Genomic DNA, 21,736 nt, shown 5'->3' on the forward strand with positions numbered 1-21,736 from the left:
GATACGTGAAAACTCCCTGTACTTTCTGTTCATCTTTTTTGTGAATCTGAAAGTACTTTAAAAAAAATAAAATCAATTTTTTAAAAGAAAGAAATTAAGTACTGATACTTGCTACAACATGTATGAACCTTGAAAACAAGAAAAGAGGAAAAATCCAGTCACAAAAGACCATGTATTGTATGATTCCATTTACTTGAAATGTCCAAAAATGGCAACTCTATTGAGGCATAAGACAGATTAGTGGTTGCCATAGCCTGGAGGTTAAGGGGTAACAGACAGTTAGTGCTAATGGCTATAGATTTTGGAGGCAGAGAGGGTGATGAAAATGTTCTAAAATCTGATAGTGTTGATGATTGCACAACTCCGTGAATATGCTAAAAAGCAATTAATTGTCGGGATTAAATGGGTGAATTTTATAGGATGTGAATTATATCTCAATAAGGCTGTTATTTTAAAAGACCAGCTCTAAAAATACTTTGAGCAAGAAGAGTTTTATCATAGTAAGCATATATCCTTAACCATAAGTCAGTGAGTAATCATGACATTTAAATAACTTTGAATCCACTGGCTCCACCATTTACTTTCTTTGTGCCTGCAGACAATCACTTAAGCATATTAAGTTAAGTGTTTCTTCATCAGTAAAATGGAGATAATCTCCAAAGCATAGCTGCAACAACTTAATATGATATCACAAAAAAAGCACCTGGCATGAGTTTCCTCACTGTTGGAGAATAAAATTACAAATGAATAAGAGGGTAAGGCTAAAACAAATCCTGTGATACTGGATCAGAGTCAAAGATATCAGTATCAACTCATTTTTATTTTTAAATGTTTGAAGATAGACACAGAAGTAATTATAGATGTCTGTGTATACACGGTTTAATATACATACAGAGATTTCCTAGCTCTGTGAGCAGAGAGGACCTAGAAGCAGTAACACTCCAGTAGCTGTCAGCACACCTAAGGTCTACATCTGAGTTTCTAAATACCATTCCCCAATAGAAGGAACTATGATTTCCTGCGGAAAATGAAAGATTCTAGAACTGCAACAAGAAAAATGCTGACAAATCTGACCATCTAATAAAGATGTAAAAGAAAGTGCCTTAAGGGGAAAAAAAAAAAAAAGAAAAAAAATGGGTACATGGAAAAAGGAATAAAATCCTATTTGGAAGAGTTTGAAATAGCCAAAGCTGGAACAATTTGAACAGCTCAATAAATAAAGTTAGTATTGGATTATGATCCAAAATATAAATATCCATGTGCCCACTCCGATCCACACAAATGACTGAAACCATTAATAAACTGGGAAGAAGAAAAAACATTTTTTATGAAATAATTCCAAAGGATAAATACAAAAAGATTAAGGGAAAAGAACATCACCATTAGACACAGAAACAACTGCTACAAGCAAGACCCATAGCTTAATGCTCAAATACATGAACCTTTATGGAGTGAGAAAGTATTTCCTTCCCGTCAAAATATTGCCCCTGAATTATTCATTCCTTACTGTGGTGGTTTTAACATTTGCTTTCAAATGTATAGTAACTCTTCAGTGAAGAAACCTAGCAGACACCACCTTAACCTAGTGATGAAGGTTTACATCCCTAGTCATAAGTCATGTTGCTCTCTTCTTCCCCGGATAACATGACCATGATATGAAGAAAGAACATATCACCTCTGTGGTATTCTCTCCACCCATAACCCCAGTCTAATCATGAGAAAACATCAGATAGACCCAAACTGATGGACATTCTACAAATACTTTACCAGTACTCTTCAAAACAGTCAAGATAACAAAGAACAAGGGAAGACTGAGAAACTGTCATTGATTGGAGAAGACCATGGCAACAATGATGACTAAATGCAATGGGTAGTATCCTGGATCAAAGCCTAGAATGGAAAAAGGTCATTAGTGGAAACACTGGTATAATCACTGGTAAAGTCTACAATTTAGACAAGAGTGTACAATGTTAACTCTTAATTTCATTAAATGCGCCATAGTTATATAAGATATTAGTATTAGGGGAAGCTCGATGAACTATATTCAGGAATTCTGTGTTCTATCTATACAACTCTTCTATACATCTATAATCATTTTAAAATAAAAAGTTAAAAAACAAAATAAAACAAGGACCTAGCTTGTTTAAGATGCTCAATTATTACCTCAATAATATATCCTCAAGTTAGATATCACCACAGTCTTCTAAAGTGACACCTCCTGAATTGATTAACTTTCCCCTTTTCTAAAACCCCCCTCCCCAGCCTCAAATATCCTTTTGGCTATAATGGGAAGGCTCTAAGTAATCACAGCAAATATGATGTTTTCTACCACGTATCTCCTATCCTCTCTTCTGTCATAATTGATTGAACTAAGAATGGACACTTGACCCAAACAAAGCTGATGAGCCCCTTCCTCCAGGAATTTGAGATTCCAGGTACATCTGTCTGATCTCTTGAATGGAGAAAATCTACTTAAGAGCCCTTAGAAGTTATTTTCTAATATCTGGCCTGGGAAGCAGGGAAGCCATTTGTTACAGACTGAATGTTCATGTTTCCCTAATATTCATACATTGAAATTCTAACCCCCAATGTGATCATACTAAGTGATGGGCCTTTGGGAGGTGATTAGGCCATGATGGTGGAGCTCTCATGAAGGGGATTAATCATCATATAAAAGGAGCCCAGATAACTCTCTTGCTCTCTTTCTGCCATGTGAGAATACAATGAGAAGTTAGCAGTCTGAAACCATAAAAGGGTTCTCATCAAAACCTGACCCTGGTGGTGCACTGACCTTGGAATTCCAGCCTTTAGAATTGTGAAAAATAAATTTCTCTTGTTTATAAGCCACCAGGTCTGTATTTGTTGTAGCAGCCCAAACGGCCAGACTAAAACACCATTCTACAGCAAGACAGCAGAATGAACCAGATATGCTTGAGAAGCAGAACTCATAAATAGGAACTGAGAGGATTACCTGGGTCACTATGGAGTGGCACACTTAGCCCCCACTGGTTCCCAAAGCCTACCTGCTCATGTCTCCCTTAGATTCCATGAAATACCCAGTCACCCTATTTCTCTTTGGGCTTAAACTGGTTAGATTTGGATTCTGTTAATACAACTGGAAAAGTGCAATTCAATACAACTATTTCATATGAAATGGCAGGCATTTAGATTTATGTTTTCTGTTGTTTCCTTTATAATAGTCAAGGTCAGTAATTTTTTAGTCACAGTTCATGTAAACTATCTGATTAAATTACCCCTGTCCTTACACATTTACCACATCTTTTCAATTCTGGCCATTTGTTTATTCTGTGCTTGCTCAAGGAAATGCCTTCAATCTATCTCATCATGTCCAGATTCCACCCATACAGCCAGGTTTGGTTTAAATGCCCTCTTTTCCATGTAACCTTCCCTGCTACCCACCTAAAAGAAGATAAAATGTGTTTTATACGCCATGTTTCCTTATCTTACAACTTTTATTTCATTCCATATTTGTGTAATTATTTATTTATTCTCATAATCTTCCTTCTCAGATATGAAGCTACTCAAGATCAGCTTCCCTGTTCTTGCGCAAGCACCATTTCAGGGAGTATTTATACATAAAGAAATATATAAATTAATAAAAACTATTTAAGTAAGATAGAAATACAAGACATTATTGACATTTATCTGTATTATTTTACTGTACTAAGTAAGAAACTTATTTCTAAGAAGTCTGCTTAGGATTCTCTCTCTCCCTCTCTTTCTGCCCCTTTCAAACTCGCTCTCTCTCTTTCTCAAAATAAATAAACTTAAAAAAAAAAAGAAAGGGAAAAGGTAAGCCATAGAGTGAGAGAAAAAACTGTAATAAACATAAAAGACTCAAACCCATTGGGGAACCTGGGTGGGTCACTTGGTTAAGTGCCAACTCTTGATTTCAGCTCAGGTCATGATCTCAGGGGCATAGGATTTGTGCTGAGTACAGAGCCTGCTTAAGATTCTCTCTCTATCCCTCTGCCTCTCCCCCACAGCAATTAAAAAAATAATAATAATTTTTAAAAAGACTCAAACCCAGACATTGAAAAAAAAACTTTTGCAAATCAAGTTGTTTTTTTTTTTTTAAATACAGATAAATGTCTTAACAGAAAACTGGGCAGAAGACTTGACCAGGTACTTCAGAGAAAGGGATATGCAGGGCCAATAAATAAATGTATGATAATGTGTACATCATTAATCATCAAAGAAATGATATATACTAAAAGCACAAAAAGCCACCACTACATATCCACCAAAATGGCTAAAATTAAAAAGATGGAGAAAGCAGTTGAGGAAGTAAACAAGAATGCACTGTTACTAGGAGTACGTGATAGCAGTAAACTGATACAACCACTTTAGAAAATAATTTGATGGTACCAACTAAAGTCGTACACAGGCATGCAAGCTCTTTGACCTAGCAGCAATTTATGACTGTGCCTGCATTCGTGTGTTCATCAAAGGACATGTACAAGACTATTCATAATCCCACTACTCATAAGAGCTAAAACCTGGAAACAAATATCTATCAACAGAAAATGGATAAAGTTATTGTGGCACATTCATACAAAGTTCTATTATACAGCAATAAACAAATCATTGCTAAATCCAAAACATGGGTGAAGTGCATGAACACAATGCTGAGGGGATTTGGGTTTTGTTTTGTTTTGTTTTTAGAGCAGGCACAAAAACTTTTCTCATTGTGGGATTCAACTTATATAAAGTCCAATATCAGGCCAAATTAATCAATGGTGTTAGAAATCAGACTGCAGTTATCTTTTCAGGGAATAGTGACTAGGAGGGGAAAAGGGGAAGTTTCTGGGTTGCTGGTGTATTCTATTATTTTTTAATCTAGAGTTTATATATGTGTGTTCACCTTGTGAAAATCCATCAAATCGAAAACTTATCATTTGTGTGCACATTTCTGTAAGACTTCTGTATTTCTATAAAAGATTTTTAAAATAAAAGGTTTTCATACATTATTTGTAACAATAATATCCATTGCCTTAGGCATCATGCCAATAGGCTGTGTATGAATAAATTACACATCCTTTTAGAAGCACAAAAAAACTATTAAAATCAATATTTTTATATTATACCTTTGAGAATTAAGAGGTAAAATTATACAGTGATTTATTCAGAGGTACAAGTAGAAACAATAATAAATGTTTATTGATTTTAAAATTATGGAGGCTTGAAAATTTAAATCAGAGCTTCAGTATGCAAAAGCAATTGATTTCTTCAATGACTTTGGTATTTGTGATTAGCTGGGAATTTGATTAAGCACAAGCATATGTCATCATCCTACAATGCGAAAGCATTCCCCCCCCACCCCACTTTTTTTTCCTTTGGTGTATGTTCTGGGAATATCCTTAACATTACAAATGTACCTAGAAATGTAGGTGATGCTTAAAATCCAGCTAAGTGGGTTATGGCTCCATTGAAACTATTAGAAAGAATCAGAATTAACTATTAAAAATATTTCTAGGCCAAGAGAGAAAATGTGCATTGTCTGTACTCTGGGGTATTCTTATGCAAAGGAGATGTTTTGGTTTTTTGGGTTTTGTTATTGTTGTTGTTGTTTACATAGAATGAGCTAAAAAAAAAAAAATCCATAGGACTTCAAGGCCTAGAACAAAACATTTTGTTAGGTCTTGTGTTCTAGAATTTTTACTCAGTAATCAAATTTAAATTTAAATAGACATTGGTCACAATCTTGAAGGGTAACAGAAGCCACAACAGGGCAAAGAGTGGCATGCAGTGGGACACCTCCTAGGAGTGGCTGCTAGGTATGGAAAGGAAAGGGGATGCCTTAGACTTGCTGTCTTAGTCCACTAGGGCTGCTATAACAAAGTACCATAGACTGGGTGGTTTATAAACAACAGTCATTTATTTCTTCTAGTTCTCAAGGCTGAGAAGTCCAAGATCAAGGCAATAGCAGATCCAATGTCTAGTGAGAACCTGCTCCCTGGTTCACAGATAGCCCTCCCACAGGGCAGAAAGAGTGGGGGGCTTCTTTTGAGGGCTCCACCTTAGTGATCTAATCACCTCCCAAGAGCCCCACTTCAAACATCATCATGTCAGGGATTAGGTTTCCACATATGAATTTGGGGGAACATAAACATTCATTCTATAAGCACTTGCCATACTTTTTTTGAAACTCAAAGATGTAAGTGATGGTTCTGGCCAATTCCTTCGGACATGCTAAAAACCTTCAAAGCCACAACTAAAAGGCCCACCATTAAATGCCTTCAAAATGGGCATTAATGTTGTGAATAATCTTACTATTTTCCTCGCCTCCCCACAAACAGTCCAGGGCCTCCTCTGGCCCTGCACTTTAGAGGGCCCCATATAGTCATAGCACACACATGCTCACACACACATACACACACACACACATAAATTCAGAGAATACACGTGAAGACTACAAATAGAAGTGTTACTACTGAAATGGAATTTTATCTGACTGTAGACCAGCCTTTAACCTTTGCAAAGTCCAGGGCAAGATTTAAAAAAAAAAAAGAAAATGGAGGCCCGTATAACATATGTCTAAATATGTAAATATTATAGGTCAACCTAAAAACCATTACATAAAATGTTTTCTCTTCCTATTCTTATAAATATAACCTTCATAGCATATATTTTGGGCTCATGTGCCTGTAGCTGGGCTGGGGAGCTCTGTCTCCTGTGTCTTAGTCTGGGAGCCATGCTAGAGGAACAGTACTGTGCAGGGTATGCTCTTTCATGATACAGAAGCACAGAGAACCTGCCCAACCTAGCAAGCACATTTCAATGCTCTGCTTTCACCATATTTGCTAACTTCCCATAGGTTAAAGAAAGTTACACAGCCAAATACAAAGTCAAGGAGACAAGAAGCACATACTATCTAAAACAAAGGCGTGCCAAAAGAATAAATAGATTATCTTACTGGAACAAAGGAATCTTTGGGATTATAATTAAATCTACCTCACTCAATCACACTGCTTTGACCTTGGACTTTGGCACAGGTTTTTTTAAATTAATTAATTGTTTGAATTTACATCCAAGTTAGTTAGCATATAGTGAAATAATGATTTCAGGAGTAGAATCCAGTGATTCATCCCCTACATATAACACCCAGTGCTCATCCCAACAAGTGTCCTCCTTAATGCCCCTTGCCCATTTAGCCCATGCCCCCACCCAAAACCCCTCCAACAATCCTCAGTTTGTTCTCTATATTTAAGAGTCTCCTTTGGTTTGTCTCCCTCCCTGTTTTTATATTATTTTTGCTTCCATTCCCTATGTTCATCTGTTTTGTATCTTAAATTCCACATATGAGTGGTCATATGGTATTTGTCTTTCTCTGACTAATTTTGCTTAGCTTAATAATACACTCTAGTTCCATCCATGTTGTTGCAAATGGAAAGATTTTATTCGTTTTGAATGCCGAGTTAATATCCCACTGTGTGTGTGTGTGTGTGTGTATGTGTGTGTGTGTGTGTTTATCTTCCACATCTTCTTTATCCATTCATCACTCAATGAACAACATTTGGGCTCTTTCCATTCCTTGGCTATTGTTGATAGCGCTGCTATAAACATTGGGGTGCAAGGCACAGGCTTATTTTCATGGCTTGCCCTGGCTATTTTAAAATTTCCTTTTTGAGAAAAGGAGTAATTTTACAAAAACTGTATAATTAAAAGCCCATCACAAATTAATGTGTCACCTTTTGCAAAAATGATAAATAAGTACAAAAAAAATGTTTTACTAGATTTAAAAAAATGAATACCGTTCAGCTACTGAGTCTGTCATAAAATAATGTTACCTACTGAAATCCATCTACTGTCTGACTAAACACTAAAGGGCTTTCTTTTAAGCAAATCCACAAATAATAGTACAATAGCCAAGAATTTGTACAGTTGTAATTTAAGCTTGGAGGATAAAAAATGATTATAAATATTCAGGCAATTGCATATTTTGAATTATTTTTTGTTTTCTTTCCCAAATATTACTAGAAAATTTATGAAAAACTAGATGTCATGCCATATTCAGCAGACAAATATCTTTCAGGAAAAAAAAATTTAATGATAACATTTTAGATTAATCACAAGGCAGGAATTTTTTATAATGGAATTCCTTGAATGAATGATGTTTTTCAAAAGATATATATTTTTTTCAATTTAACCCATGTTTAATTCTGAGGATTTTTTTAAATGTTTTATTTATTTTTTTGAGAGAGAGAGAGAGACAGTGTGAATGGGACAGGGGTAGAGAGACAGGGAGACAGAGAGAGATTGAACCCTAGCAGGCTCCACACTATCAGCACAGAGCCCAATGTGGGCCTTGAACTTATGAACCACGAGATCATGAACTGAGCCAAAATCAGGAGTCAGATGCTTAAATGACTAAGTCATCCAGGCACCCCTGGAGCAGGATTTTTTTTTAATTGGCAAAAGGTAGTATCTGGCATCATGACGTTTAGAATCCAATTGGTCAGTTAAAATATAGTTGAAAAACAGGCATAAAACTAACTGATACCAAATTCTTTTTGAGAAGCGGTGAAATAAAATAGATTTTATTATTAGTTCAAATATCTTCTTCTACATTGGGGAGGACTAAAAAGAATGACCATCTTAGACATAAAATGACTCTTAATTTTTAACTTTTAATGGGCAGTTCTATCAACTGAGGCTAAGTCAGGAAACCAGAGTGAGTGTAAGTATTACAAGAAATGATGTAATATGGGAATTACAGTTTATCTAAATGTAGATGGAGCTAGGAAAGTGGAGGTCTTGGAAGTAGGAGTTGAAAGATCAGAGAAATAGTTATTAATGACTTTCATCTGAAGCCCTGGCACAGAGACAAGTTGGATCTTGCAGGAAAATACAAGGACTGTGAATCTCACTGCCAGAGAGGCCTGACCTGGCAAAGGAAGAGTTTGTGGAGAGTTCTATGTAAGCTTCTGTGGGCCTATAGCCAAGGTTTTGTGGGTTGAGGCAGCTGTTGGTCAGCATGGCCAGCAACCAAGAAGATGAGCTGAAGCAGAAAGAGAGAACAGGCAGCCCACCAGGTACCTCTGCTACACATCATGTCTGACCATCATAGCTTTCACAGAGTTATGTCCTCGGCTCTCATCTTCTTTCCAAATGTAATAAAAGTTCATCTCACTGGCCAACTCTGTCCCACAACTGTACAGAGAAGAGGATTCTGAGAAATGTAGTTCCCAACCTTAGACAGAAGCTTAGGTGCTAAGTCAACAATACACAACCCAGCACAGGCTGAGGGACTCTCACAAGGAGAGTATTTTCAGATGTCACCAAGAACAATAATGGAAAAGATATGAACCCCCAGAGGTAGAGTTAATAGAAAATACAGCAAACTGGAAATCTACTCAAAGGAACAAAAGCTAGCATGTAAACTTGGAACAGTCCCCATTCCAGAGCAGGGAGATCTTGTTCAATAGGATTTCAGAATTTCTATATGCCAGTAACTGCTCTGTGCCTCCCCTTGTTCTCCTTTCCAAATAGAAGAGGTTACTCTCGTTGTCCTGTCCCTATTCTTCCACCCAGTTAGCGTTCAATTTGTCTCATGTATTTCTTTTAATAGTTTTCACATATCAGCAAACTATAGCCTGAGGTCTGAATCCAGTTGTTGCTCATGTTTCTAAGTAAAGTTTTATTGGAACACAGCCACATCTAACCCATTTGTTTGCATATTGTCTATGGCTATTTTTGCACTACAAAGGCAGAGTTGAATAGTTGTGACAGAGACTGTATGACTCACAAAGCCTAAAATATTTACTAATCTGGATCTTAAGAGAAGTTTTGCCAACTCATGAATAAGATCTATACATTATAATACGTGGCTAGGTCTCTCAAGTCTCTCTCTTTATTAATTCCAGTTATAAGACTTCATAGTAGTATATAATGACCCTTCCCATTTCTCTTTACCACTTCATAGAATAGTATCTCATTGAGTGGATGTAATATAGCATTCAACCAGTCCCCTAATAACAGCTATTTGGGGTTTTTCCAGTTTTTTACTATAATGAATTGCCTTGTGCAAATGTCTTCTTGTTTCCCACCTTATTCCCCTGTGGTTTATTAAAACTAGGTTCCTAAAATTAAAGATTTTCTGCCAACTAATGGACATTGCCAACTTGTCCTCCACTTGAAATCGTACAGTTCTGGGTTTCTACCAGCCATGTTTGTGAGTGCCTCATCCACCCAGGAGATGATGTTGTCAAAATTTTATATTTTGGTCAATCTCATAAATGGGAAATGGAATTTCAAGATAGCTTTAAATCACATTTCTTTTACTGTCAATGATTTGAGCATCTTTGCAAATAAGGGTTATTTATATTTCTTTTTCTATTATCTGTCCACTTAAATCTCTTGTCCATTTCTCTATAGGACTTATAGAATGTTTTTCTTCTCTACATTTATAAGCTCTTTATATACTGAATATTATTAACCTTTGCCTCTAATATAAATTGCAGATATTTTTCCCATTTTCCCATTTGTTCTTTGCTCATGGTATGTATTCTTTGTTGTTGTTTTTTTTTTTTTCATGCATGGAAAAGTTTGTTGTTGTTGTTGTTGTTGTTGTTTTTGCTGTCAAATTATCAATATTTTCTCTTAATGCTTTTATATCTTGAGTTATAGTTTGGAAAGTTTCTCTTATTCCTAAACTACAGACCATGTTTTGCTTTAGTACTTCAGCACTTTAATTTAACTCTCTGATACATTTACAATTTATTCTGGCGTGTAGGATGGAAACTGGGACTGATTTTCTCTTTTCTTCTATTATTATCCATTTATGCCAATACCAGTTATTTAAATGAGTTCACCTTTTCCCTACTGATGTGAGATTATTTTAAACTACATTTCCATATGTATTTGGCTCTATTTTTTCCTTCTACTCATGCTATAATGCTATATACTATTTTAATTATAGAGGTTTTGTAGTATGATTTAATGTATCTTAGGATTAGATTCCTCTTATTGCTCTTTTCCTTTTTTTTAAGATTTTCATGTCTATTTTCACTTTTTTCTTTCCAGATCAACTTTATAGACAACTTTTCTAGTATCAGGAAAGAAAAATAATAATGGCACTTTTATTGAGATTGTATTACATGTATTAACTTAAAAACAACTGACATCTTTTTTTTTCTTAATGTTTACTTTTGAGAGAGAGAGAGAGACAAAGTGCAAGCAAGGAAGGGGTAGAGAGAGACAGAGACACAGAATCTGAAGCAGGATCCAGGCTCCAAGCTGTCAGCACAGAAACTGATGTGGGGCTCGAACTCACAAACCATGAGATCATGATGAGAGCTGAAGTCAGACACTTATCTGACGGAGCCACCCAGGCTGCCCATGACATCTTTTTAAAAATATTTTTTAATGTTTATTTATTTTTGAGAGACAGAGAGAGACAGAGCGCAAGCAGGGGAGGGGCAGAGAGTGAGGGAGACCCAGAATCTGAAGCAGGCTCCAGGCTCTCAACTGTCAGCAGACACCCCAATGTAGGGATCAAACCACGAAAGTTGAAATCGTGACCTGAGCCTAAGACGGTTGCTTTATCAACTAAGCCACCCAGGTGCCCCCCAAAAATAACTGACATCTTTAGGATGTTAAGCTGTCCTGTCCAAAAATGTACCTTTTCGATTTGTTCAACTGTACTTCTAAATCTTTCAGCAGTGATTTATCATTTTCCTTACAGAGGTTTTGGCAATTTCTTATTGAGCTTATGCCTAGATGTATCTGTGTGTCTGTGTTTAATCATGCATTGGTTCTTGTATTGTATTATAACTTCAAATAGTTTTTGTTTATATATACACATTTAAATTTATGTATGAAGTTTATTCAACTTTTGTCTGTCAATCTGAACTAAATTACACTATTGCTTGTAGTAGTTTTTACATAGGTTCTTCAGGTTTTTAGTCATATAATCACACCATCTGAAAATAGAGATACTTTAATGCTTTAACTTATAGCTAAAAGTCAACTTTAATTATTATTAAATTAATCAGATTACCAAGGGATAAAGAAATCTGTTTTTTTACTTTTCAAAAAACTCTAAGAATCTGAATTGATGAAAAATTGGCTTTATTTTTCTTTTTTTGTTCTTACTAATTCAATAAGTCAAATGTTAATTGAGTTGCAATTTACCCAAAAATTTTAGAGTGAAATCTTTAAAGATACTTTAAAGCTCTCACGTATATTTTTAAAAGACGTGACCTTGAGTTTACAGGTATTATTTATTGCTTAATTAGATAAGTAATACAAAAAAAGAACAGGATAAGCTCTCGGAAAATGGTTACTTTGAATTCTTCTTCTGTAGTTGGTAATCCTTTCTTAGGTCTCTGTGTTCTTCAAGGACCTTGGTTATCTAACTGAACCATTATACTCTAAGAACACCAAAAAAGGGGCCACCTAATTCAGATATCACCCTTATTCCTGTCCTTTCTGGTTCCCATCTGACATAGCAGAAGCTGAACTGGTATTAAAATATGAATTTTACCCAACCACTATAACCACAACCTATTTCATCTACCATGTAAATATAGTTTTGGAAAGGAAACAAAAAAACAAAAAAACAACAACCCAAACAAACAAAAAACGTAGTGAGAATAAAGCACTGATGATTAAATAAACTCAGAATGACCTTTAAAACCTTCAACAAAAATTATATTTTCTTTAGTGAGCAATCTTTTAACCAGCCATAAGGCATCCCAGAGTTGTAGGTTTGGAACACCATCTAGATCCCTTCAACTCTCTCCCATCCTTTCCCCATTCAGGCTCGAATTTTCTAAATAACAGTGAATCACTGACAACAAAAATACTTGGGGTACCTGGGTGGCTCAGTTGGTTGAGCATCAGACTTTGGCTCAGGTCATGATCTCACAGTTTGTGAGTTCAAGCCCCGTGCCAGGCTCTGTGCTGACAGCTCAGAGCCTGGAGCCTGCTTCTGATTCTGTGTCTCCCTCTCTCTCTGCCCCTCCCCCACTCACACTCTGTCTCTCTCTCCTTTGAAAATAAATAAACATTAAAAAAAATTAAAAAAAAAATTTTAAAAAATACCTGACAGATTTATTACTATATTTATATATAAATTTATATTTAATCTATTTTATATATTTGCATATAATATAAAACATATTGATACAATCTATATATTATTCATACAATTTACATACAAATTATAATTTATGTAACATATAAGCTATAGATATATTACATAAATTATATATTACATAAATATATTAAATTATATAAATGTAGTGACTCAATCTTAAGATCTGGTTTATGTATCTTATATTATTTATATTAAAATAAAACTCATATAATATTTAATATACATAATTGAAAAAATTATATTTAGCTTATTACATAAAATGTATTCATATATATGACATATCTCTTTTTTTGTGAATTCTGCCTGTCTCTAGTACCATTTGAAAATTTGAAAAGGAAAGCCTTTCAATTCCAGTGGGATCAAGCTAGAATGTATGCAAAAATTAGTACAAAATCATCTCCATGATTGTTGATATGAAATAGATGTTAAGTATCTATCTATTGAATTAACATACTATCGATAAGTTTATGTCAATACTAGCACATTTGTCAATGAAGGATACTATATTTTGTTAAGTATCCAGAGATTTACTGAGAAGATTTTATGACTAGAATCAAACTCTATAATAAACTTTGTACATTCATTTTCTTTGATATGCACAACTAGTTACAAGTAAAGATTTTCTTCAAGTAGAGAAAAATGTTGCTACAGTTAATGTCAGATAAATTATTGTCTATGTACTCTTCTAGGATTTTTATGGTTTCAGGTCTCATATGTTGGTCTTTAATCTATTTTGAGTTCATTTTTGTGTACAGTGTGAGAAAGTGGTCCAGTTTTCCCCACACCATTTGTTGAAGGGACTTTGTCTTGTTGCATATTCTTGTCTCCTTTATCAAAGATTAATTGACCACACAATCATGGGTTATTTCTGCGCTCTCCATTTTGTTCCATTGAACTATGTGTCTATTTTTATGTCAGTACCATAGTGTTTTAATTACTACAGATCTGTAGTAGATCTTGAAATCTGGGATTGTGATACCTATAGTTTTGGTCTTCTTTTTCAAGATTGCTTTGGCAATTTGGGTCTTTTGTGATTCCATAGAAATTTTAAGATTAATTTTTCTACTTCTGTGAAAAGTACTTTGAAATTTTAATAGGGATTGCATTAAATCTGTAGATTGCTTGGGGTAATATTGAGATTTTAACAAGATTTGTTCTTCCAATCCATGAGGATCAAATATCTTTCCATTTCTTAGAGACATCTTCAATTTCTTTCATCAAACTTTACAGTTTTCAGAGTACAGGTCTTTCACTTCTTTTGTTAAGTTTATTCCTAGGTATCTTATTATTTTTAGTGCAATTGTAAATGGGATTGTTTTCATTTCTCTTTCTGCTGCTTCATTATTGGTGTATAAAAATGCAACACATTTCTATACATTGATTTTGTGTCCTGTGACTTTACTGAATTCATTTATCAGTTCTGGCAGTTTTTTGGTGGAGTCTTTTGGGTTTTCATACATAGTATCATGTCATCTGCAAATAGTGAAAGTTTTACTCCTTCCTTACCAATTTGGATACGTTTTATTCATATTTCTTGTCTGATTGCTGTGGCTAGGACTTCCAAGACTATGTTGAATAAAAATGGTGATGGGGTGCCTGGGTGGCTCAGTTGGTTAAGTAAGCAACTCTTGATTTTGGCTCAAGTCATGATCTCACTTTGTGAGTTTGAGCCCCACATCACGTTCCATGCTGACAGTGTGGAGTTTTCTTGGGATTCTCTCTCTCTCCCTCTCTCTGTGTACCTCCCCCACTTGCATGCTATCTCTCTCAAAATAAATAAACTTTTTAAAAAAAATGGTGAGAGTGGACATCCTCATCTTGTTCCTGACCAAAGGGAAAAGCTCTCAGCTTTTTACCATTGAGTATGATATTAGTTGTGGGGTTTTCATATATGGCCTTTATTATGTTGAGGTATGTTTCCTCTAACCCTACTTTACTGAGTGTTTTTATCATGAATGGATGCAGAACTTTGTCAATGCTTTTCCTAAATCTATTGAAATGGTTTTTATCCTTTCTCTTGTTAATGCAATGTATCATGTTGATTGAGTTGCAAATACTGGACAACCTTGCATCCTGGCAATAAATCCCATTTGATTGTGGTGAATGATTTTTTTAATGTATTGTTGAATTCAGTTTGCTAATATTTGTTGAGGATTTCTGCATCTATGTTCATCAGAGATATTGGCCTATAATTCTCTTTTTTTGTGGTGTCTTTATCTGGGTTTGATAATAGGGTAATGCTGGCCTTGTGGAATGTATTTGGAATGTATTCTATTTTTTTGGAATAGTTTGAGAAGAATAGGTATTAACTGTTCTTTAAATGTTTGGTAAAATTGGCCTGTGAAGCCATCTGGTCCTGGACTTTTATTTGTTACTGATTCAGTTTCATTGCTGATAATTGGTCTATTCAAATTTCCTATTTCTTCCTGATTCATTTTTGTGAAGTTATATGTTTCTAGGAATTTATTCATTTCTTCTAGGTTGTCAAATTTGTTGGCATATAATTTTTCATAATATTTTTTATAATTTTTTGTATTTCTGCAGTGCCAGTTATTTTTTATCTTTCATTTCTGATTTTATTTTAGTCCTCTCTTTTGTTTGTTTGTTTCTTTTTTTTTTTTTAAATGAGTCTGGCTAAAGGTTTCTCAATTTTGTTGATCTATTCAAAGAACCAGCTCCAGCTCTCATTGATCTGTTCTATTGTTTTTGTTTTTTTGTTTTGTTTTGTTTTTTTAGTTGCTATTTATTTCTGCTCTAGTCTTTATTATTTCCTTCCTTTTACTGATTTGGGGTTTTGTCTGTTCTTCTTTTTCTAGCTCCTTTAGGTGTAAGGTTGAGCTGTTTATTTGAGATTTTTCTTGCTTCTTGAGGTAGGTCTCTATTGCCGTAAACTTCCCTCTTAAAACAGCTTTTGCTGTGTCTCAAAGGTTTTGGACTATTATGTTTTCATTTCATTTGTTTCCACGTGTCTTTTTTATTCCTCTTTAAATTTTTGTTGACCCATTCATTATTTATTAGCATATTATTTAACCTCTATGTATTTGTGTTCTTTCCAGATTTTTTCTTGTGGTTGATTTCTAGTTTCATAGCATTGTGTTTGGAAAAGATGCATCATATGACTTCAATCTTTTTGAATTTGTTGACTTGTTTTGTGGCCTAATATGTGACCTATTCTGGAGAATGTCCCATGGTCAATTAAAAAGATTGTGTACTCTGCTGCTTTAAGATGAAATGTTCTCAATATTCCCATGAGATCCATCTGGTCCAATGTGTCATTCAAAGCCACTGTTTCCTTGTTTTCTGTTTGGATAATCTATCCATTGATGTAAGTGATGAGCTAAAGTCCCCTACTATTATTGAATTATTATCAATTACTTCCTTTATGTTTGTCATTAGGTACTTTCTATATTTAGGTGCTCTCATGTTAGGAACATAAATTCACAATTGTTACATCTTCTTGTTGTATTGTGCCCTTTATGATTATATAGTTTCCTTCTCTGTCTCTTATTACAATCTCTGTTTTCCAGTCTATTTTGCCAGATAAAAGTATTGTTATCCTGGCTTTTTTTTTCACTCCCATTTGCATGATAAGTGTTTTTCCATCCCTTCACTTTCAGTCTGTGTCTTTAAGTCTGAAATGAGTCTCTTGTAGGCAGCATATATATGGGTCTTGCTTTTTATCCCTTCTGTCACCCTTGACTGGAGCATTTAATCCATTTACATTCAAACTAATTATTGATAGGCATATATTTGTTGTCATTTTGTTACTTCTTTTGTGGTTGTTTTTGTAGGTCTTCTTTGTTTCTTTCTTCTCTTGCTTTCTTCTCTCGTGGTTTGTTGGCTCTCTAGAGATATACTTGGATTCCTTTCTCTATTTTTTGCCTATCTACTACTGGTTTTTGATTTGTGGTTACCATTAGGTTTATACATAATATATGCATATAGCACTCTATATTAAATTAATGGTCTCTTGAGTTTGAACCCATCCTTTATTCTTCTCCCTGCTCCACATGTTTTGGGTATATGGTGTCATACTTTACATCCTTTTGTTTTGTGAAAACCTTGACTAATTTTTATAAATATGCTTAATTTTACTGCTTTTGTTGCTCCTACATTTCTTACTCCTACTTATGGTCTTTCCTTTCCACTCATAAAGTCCCCTTTAACACTTATTTCAGGACTGGTTTGTGGCCTCATGGCCACATTAAATTCCTTTAATTTTTGTTTGTCTGAGAAACAGACAAAAACCAGACAGTTTAGTTGCAGTTTTTTTTTTTTTTTTTCTTTTAGCACTTTGAATATGCCACTCCCTTCTGGCCTATAAAGTTTCTGCTGAAGAATCCACTGATAGCCTTATGAGGTTTCCCTCATATGTAACTGTCATCTTTTCTCTTTATGCTTTAAAATTATCTCTTCATCACTACTCTTTGTCATTTTAATTACTAGGTGCCTTGGTGTGAATCTATTTGGGTTGAATTTGCTGGGGGCTCTCTGTACTTCCTGGAACTGGATATCTGTTTCCTTCTCCAGACTAGTAAAGTTTTAAACTATTATTTCTTCAGATAAATTTTTTGCCCCCTTTTCTTTCTCTTCTTCTTTTGGGATACCTATAATGCAAATAGTATCAGACTTGATGGAGTCACTGAATTCCCTAAGTCTATTCTCATTTTCCATACTTTTTTCTCCCACCTGTTCAGCTTGATTACTTTCAATTACTCTATCTTTCAAGTCGCTAAATCATTCTGCTTCCTCTAACCTGCTATTTATTCCATATACTGTATTTTTAAATCAATTTATTGTGTTCATCATCTCTGGTTGGTTCTTTTTAAATCTCTTTGTTAAGGGTCTGACTGATGTCTTCCACTCTTTTCCCAAGTCCAATGAGTATCTTTATTATTGTTATTTTAAATCTCTATCAAGCATATTACTTATTATATTTTGCTTAGGTATCTTGCTGTGGTTTGTCTTGTTCTTAGATTTGGGACATATCCTTCTGACTGATCATTTTGCCTAATTCTCTGTATCTGTTTCTGTATGTTAGGAAAGTCTCTCACTATGTCTCCTGCTCTTGAAAGTACTGCCCTTATGAAGAAGAGGTCTTGTAGTGCCCTACAGTGCAATGTTTCCTGTTCACCAGAACCTGGTGCTGCAGGGGTATCTCTTATATGTGTTCCATGCACCCTACTGTTGTGGATGAGCTAAATTTGAGTTAGGCTCCACATGTGGATTGAGGTCAAATGTCATAGTTTTAATAACTCTTAATCTTAAATCAATTCTGAATTATAGGTTGAAGGAGACCGACCACCCGTTGGAAGCACTTTCAGTCACAAGGAAATATTTCTTAGGTTTCCTCTCTGACCACTCCTTAACTTTTAATAAATATGTGCAGTTTAGCACTGGCAGGGCATAATATGTAAATATAAGGTGGCTAATAAGCTCAGCTCTTTGAATTCAGAGATCCTCACTATACTTTCCTTGTACCATCCACAAAGCCTAATAAAGATCAGAGAAAAATGTGCTGTTCAATACTCATGGACAATTGATCTATTTAGATCAGTGAGTCTTATAAAATAATAAATACACTAAAATTATGGCTGGGGACTCTGAATTTAACCTAGAAACAGAGATTCAGGGGTTTTTAAATAAAGTTTCCTGAAGCCAGGAATCATATAATCCTCATGATATCATCTTTCTCATCTTTTTGTTTAGAATATACTGAAAATCAGGAGAGACCTTCCCCAATGTTATATATCCAGGAAGGAAGTCTTGTTTCAGGCATTTTCTCCCGACCCTGAATAAGCACAGATCTCTAGTTCTGTTCTCCCACCTTCTCAGATGCCTGTAATTTTTGCAAGTTAACTCCATAATCCTGGTCACTGATAAGTTTTAAGAAGTAACCCCTTCAGAGACACTTGGATTATCAATGTCCTGTTAATAATCCAAATAGAGGATTTGAATGGTGGACTTTAAGCACTAAATAAACTAGTGTCTATAGTGTGGGGTATTTACATGCACAGGTAAGAAAGTCAGCTTAATGTTCTGTCTCCAAACCCTATAACAGCTCGCTGAGGTAGATACAATTGTCCTCATTTTAAAGATGAGAACACTGAGAATTACTGTGGCATTTCTCAGGGCATGGCCCTAAACTGGTAGTGTTAGCATCACCTGGGCTAATTCTTAGGTCTAATCTAGACCTATTAAATCAGAGACTCTGGGGAGAAGATCAGAACTCTCGAGTTGTAACAAGCATGCTAAAGTTTGAGAACCATTGCATTAGAAAATTTAAACGGTCTGGTTTGCCCAACGTCACTTACAAATGGGAAAGACAGAGCTGGGAATTGAATCCAGACACCCATGGCAATCTCTCACTATTGTACCCTACTTCTTCATGTTGGGGAGTCAGCCTCAAAAGGCCAGCCCTACGGGGTCCCTGAGTGGCTCAGTTGATTAAGTGTCCAACTTTTGCTCAGGTCATGATCTCACTACTCATGGGTTCTAGCCTCACATCAGACTCTGTGCTGTCAGCACAGAGCCTGGAGCCTACTTCAGCTTCTGTGTCTCCTTCTCTCTCTGCCTGACCCCACCCCAAAAAAATAAATAAACATTAAAATTTTTTTATGTTTATTTTTGAGAGAGAGAGAGAGAGAGCACGAGCAGAGGAAGGGCAGAAAGAGAGGGAGTCACAGAATCCAAAGCAGGCTCCAGGCTCCAAGCTATCAGCACAGAGCCTGACACAGTGCCTGAACCCACGAACTGTGAGATCATGACCTAAGCTGAAGTCGGACGCTTAACTGACTGAGCCCCTCAGGCGCCCCTGCAAAAAATTTTTAAATAAAAGGCCAGCCCTATACTACAGTTGAAATTCAGGAAGGGAAAAGATGAATGCAGCTCCCAGAAAAGCCTCACAATTCCAGAATTTTAAAGATTCTTAAGAATAAGTTTACATGTAAACCAAAAGAAGTAAATAAGACCAAAGAAGTAGATATATAATTTTCCTAATTAAAAGAAAACACATTAATGGTTTTTGCTCTGAAAGTAGAGATCAGGAGGGACTTACTAAGTAGAGCTCTATATTCATTTTATTCAGTGCTTTCTTCAGAATGTCTCTTTATTGGGTCATAAAAAATAACTTTTTTAAAAAATCTGATCTGATATTGACAAGGAGTAGATGCTTAATAGGTACAGTAGCTCATAGAGTTCATGGTTTGAATACATGTAATTTGTTTCCTAATTAGCCATTTTTTCGTCCTTGACTTGAGCAAACCTATAAAATATTCTAAGAAGAGTACAAAAATTAAAGAAAACTCTGAACTGACTTTGTTGGAAGAAGGATAGAATGACCCAGGTTTTGGCATCAGAATAACATGGACTTTACACAACTTCCAAGAACTTACCAGTCAAACAATTAATTTAGGTGCCTTATTCCTCAGCTCACCATCTAAAACAGAATTAACGGGGCGCCTGGGTGGCTCAGTCGGTTGGGCGTCAGACTTCGGCTCAGGTCATGATCTCGCGGTCCGTGAGTTCGAGCCCCGCGTCGGGCTCTGTGCTGACAGCTCGGAGCCTGGAGCCTGTTTCAGGTTCTGTGTCTCCCTCTCTCTCTGACCTTCCCCCATTCATGCATGCTCTGTCTCTCTCTGTCTCAAAAATGAATAAACGTTAAAAAAAAGTTTTTAATTAAAAAAAAATAAAACAGAATTAAGAAGCGTACATACTTCATTCTGTGGTTGCAAGGACTTTATAAGAGAACTCAATGAAGCACTTAACACAGTTCCTGCACATAATAAAAGCTCAATAAATGCTTATCATTATTAGCATTATTACTATTATTATCCATGTGAGATACTACAACTGAGTTCCTGTTCTGTCATTTGTTTATTTATATTTGTTTATTCAGAATGCTGTTTCCCTCACAATGTTTTATAGAACAGTTTTAATATTCAATAGTGATTTTTTCTGCATTTTGTCTTCCCCACTACACAAACCCATATACTCATATATCCACTCATCCTTATGACTTAGGTTTTTATCCTGACAGTCCAGTGTACAAGCCTCTTTGCCAAAGCTGATTATAGGAATGAAGATTACTATGGAAGACTCTTTCTCTGAAAGTATCCTTGCCACCAATCACTGGAATTCTGACATTTTTAGTCATTCATTCTGTGGTGTTAAGGTCAACTCTTCCCTCTCCACCCTATCCCTTTCAAACAAAAATGCTACTGAAAATGGGAACTTACAAAAACATTGGCATTAATAAATGATCAAACTGAATGAGAGAAGTGTGGATCTTGGGTGTGTTGGATTCTCCTGGGATAGGGAGTGAAAGGATTAAAAGTTCTCCAAAGGATGACTCTAGGCATCAAAAGCAAACCTGTGAATTAGACATTACTCTGCAAAAGCTGGAGGCCTTTGTCTTTGAAACTAATACAAAGTTTCAGAAGTATCTTTCTATGTACACAGTTTCATTTGAGAAGGCTAGCTCCATGATCCACATAGGATTAAGGTAAAAATATTAAGTACAAATATTGCCAAACATACACATAGAAGTGTCATACCGGTAATCCATAACTAGCTTACATAAACAAAATAAATTAAGTAGAAAGGTAGATTTAT

General features: G+C 35.3%; 1 long non-coding RNA gene across 1 annotated transcript; it reads right to left on the reverse strand.

The window, feature by feature from the left end:
* Positions 1–1,303: 1,303 nt before the first annotated feature.
* LOC115520019 lies at positions 1,304–20,635 on the reverse strand. The gene is made up of 2 exons (XR_003970670.1): positions 20,518–20,635; positions 1,304–1,890 (listed from the first exon to the last, which is right to left on the reverse strand). It is a non-coding gene; the product is annotated as an uncharacterized LOC115520019 (long non-coding RNA).
* Positions 20,636–21,736: the final 1,101 nt, after the last annotated feature.

The sequence above is a fragment of the Lynx canadensis genome, chromosome C1, assembly GCF_007474595.2.
Source record: "Lynx canadensis isolate LIC74 chromosome C1, mLynCan4.pri.v2, whole genome shotgun sequence".
NCBI classification, from domain to species: domain Eukaryota; kingdom Metazoa; phylum Chordata; class Mammalia; order Carnivora; family Felidae; genus Lynx; species Lynx canadensis.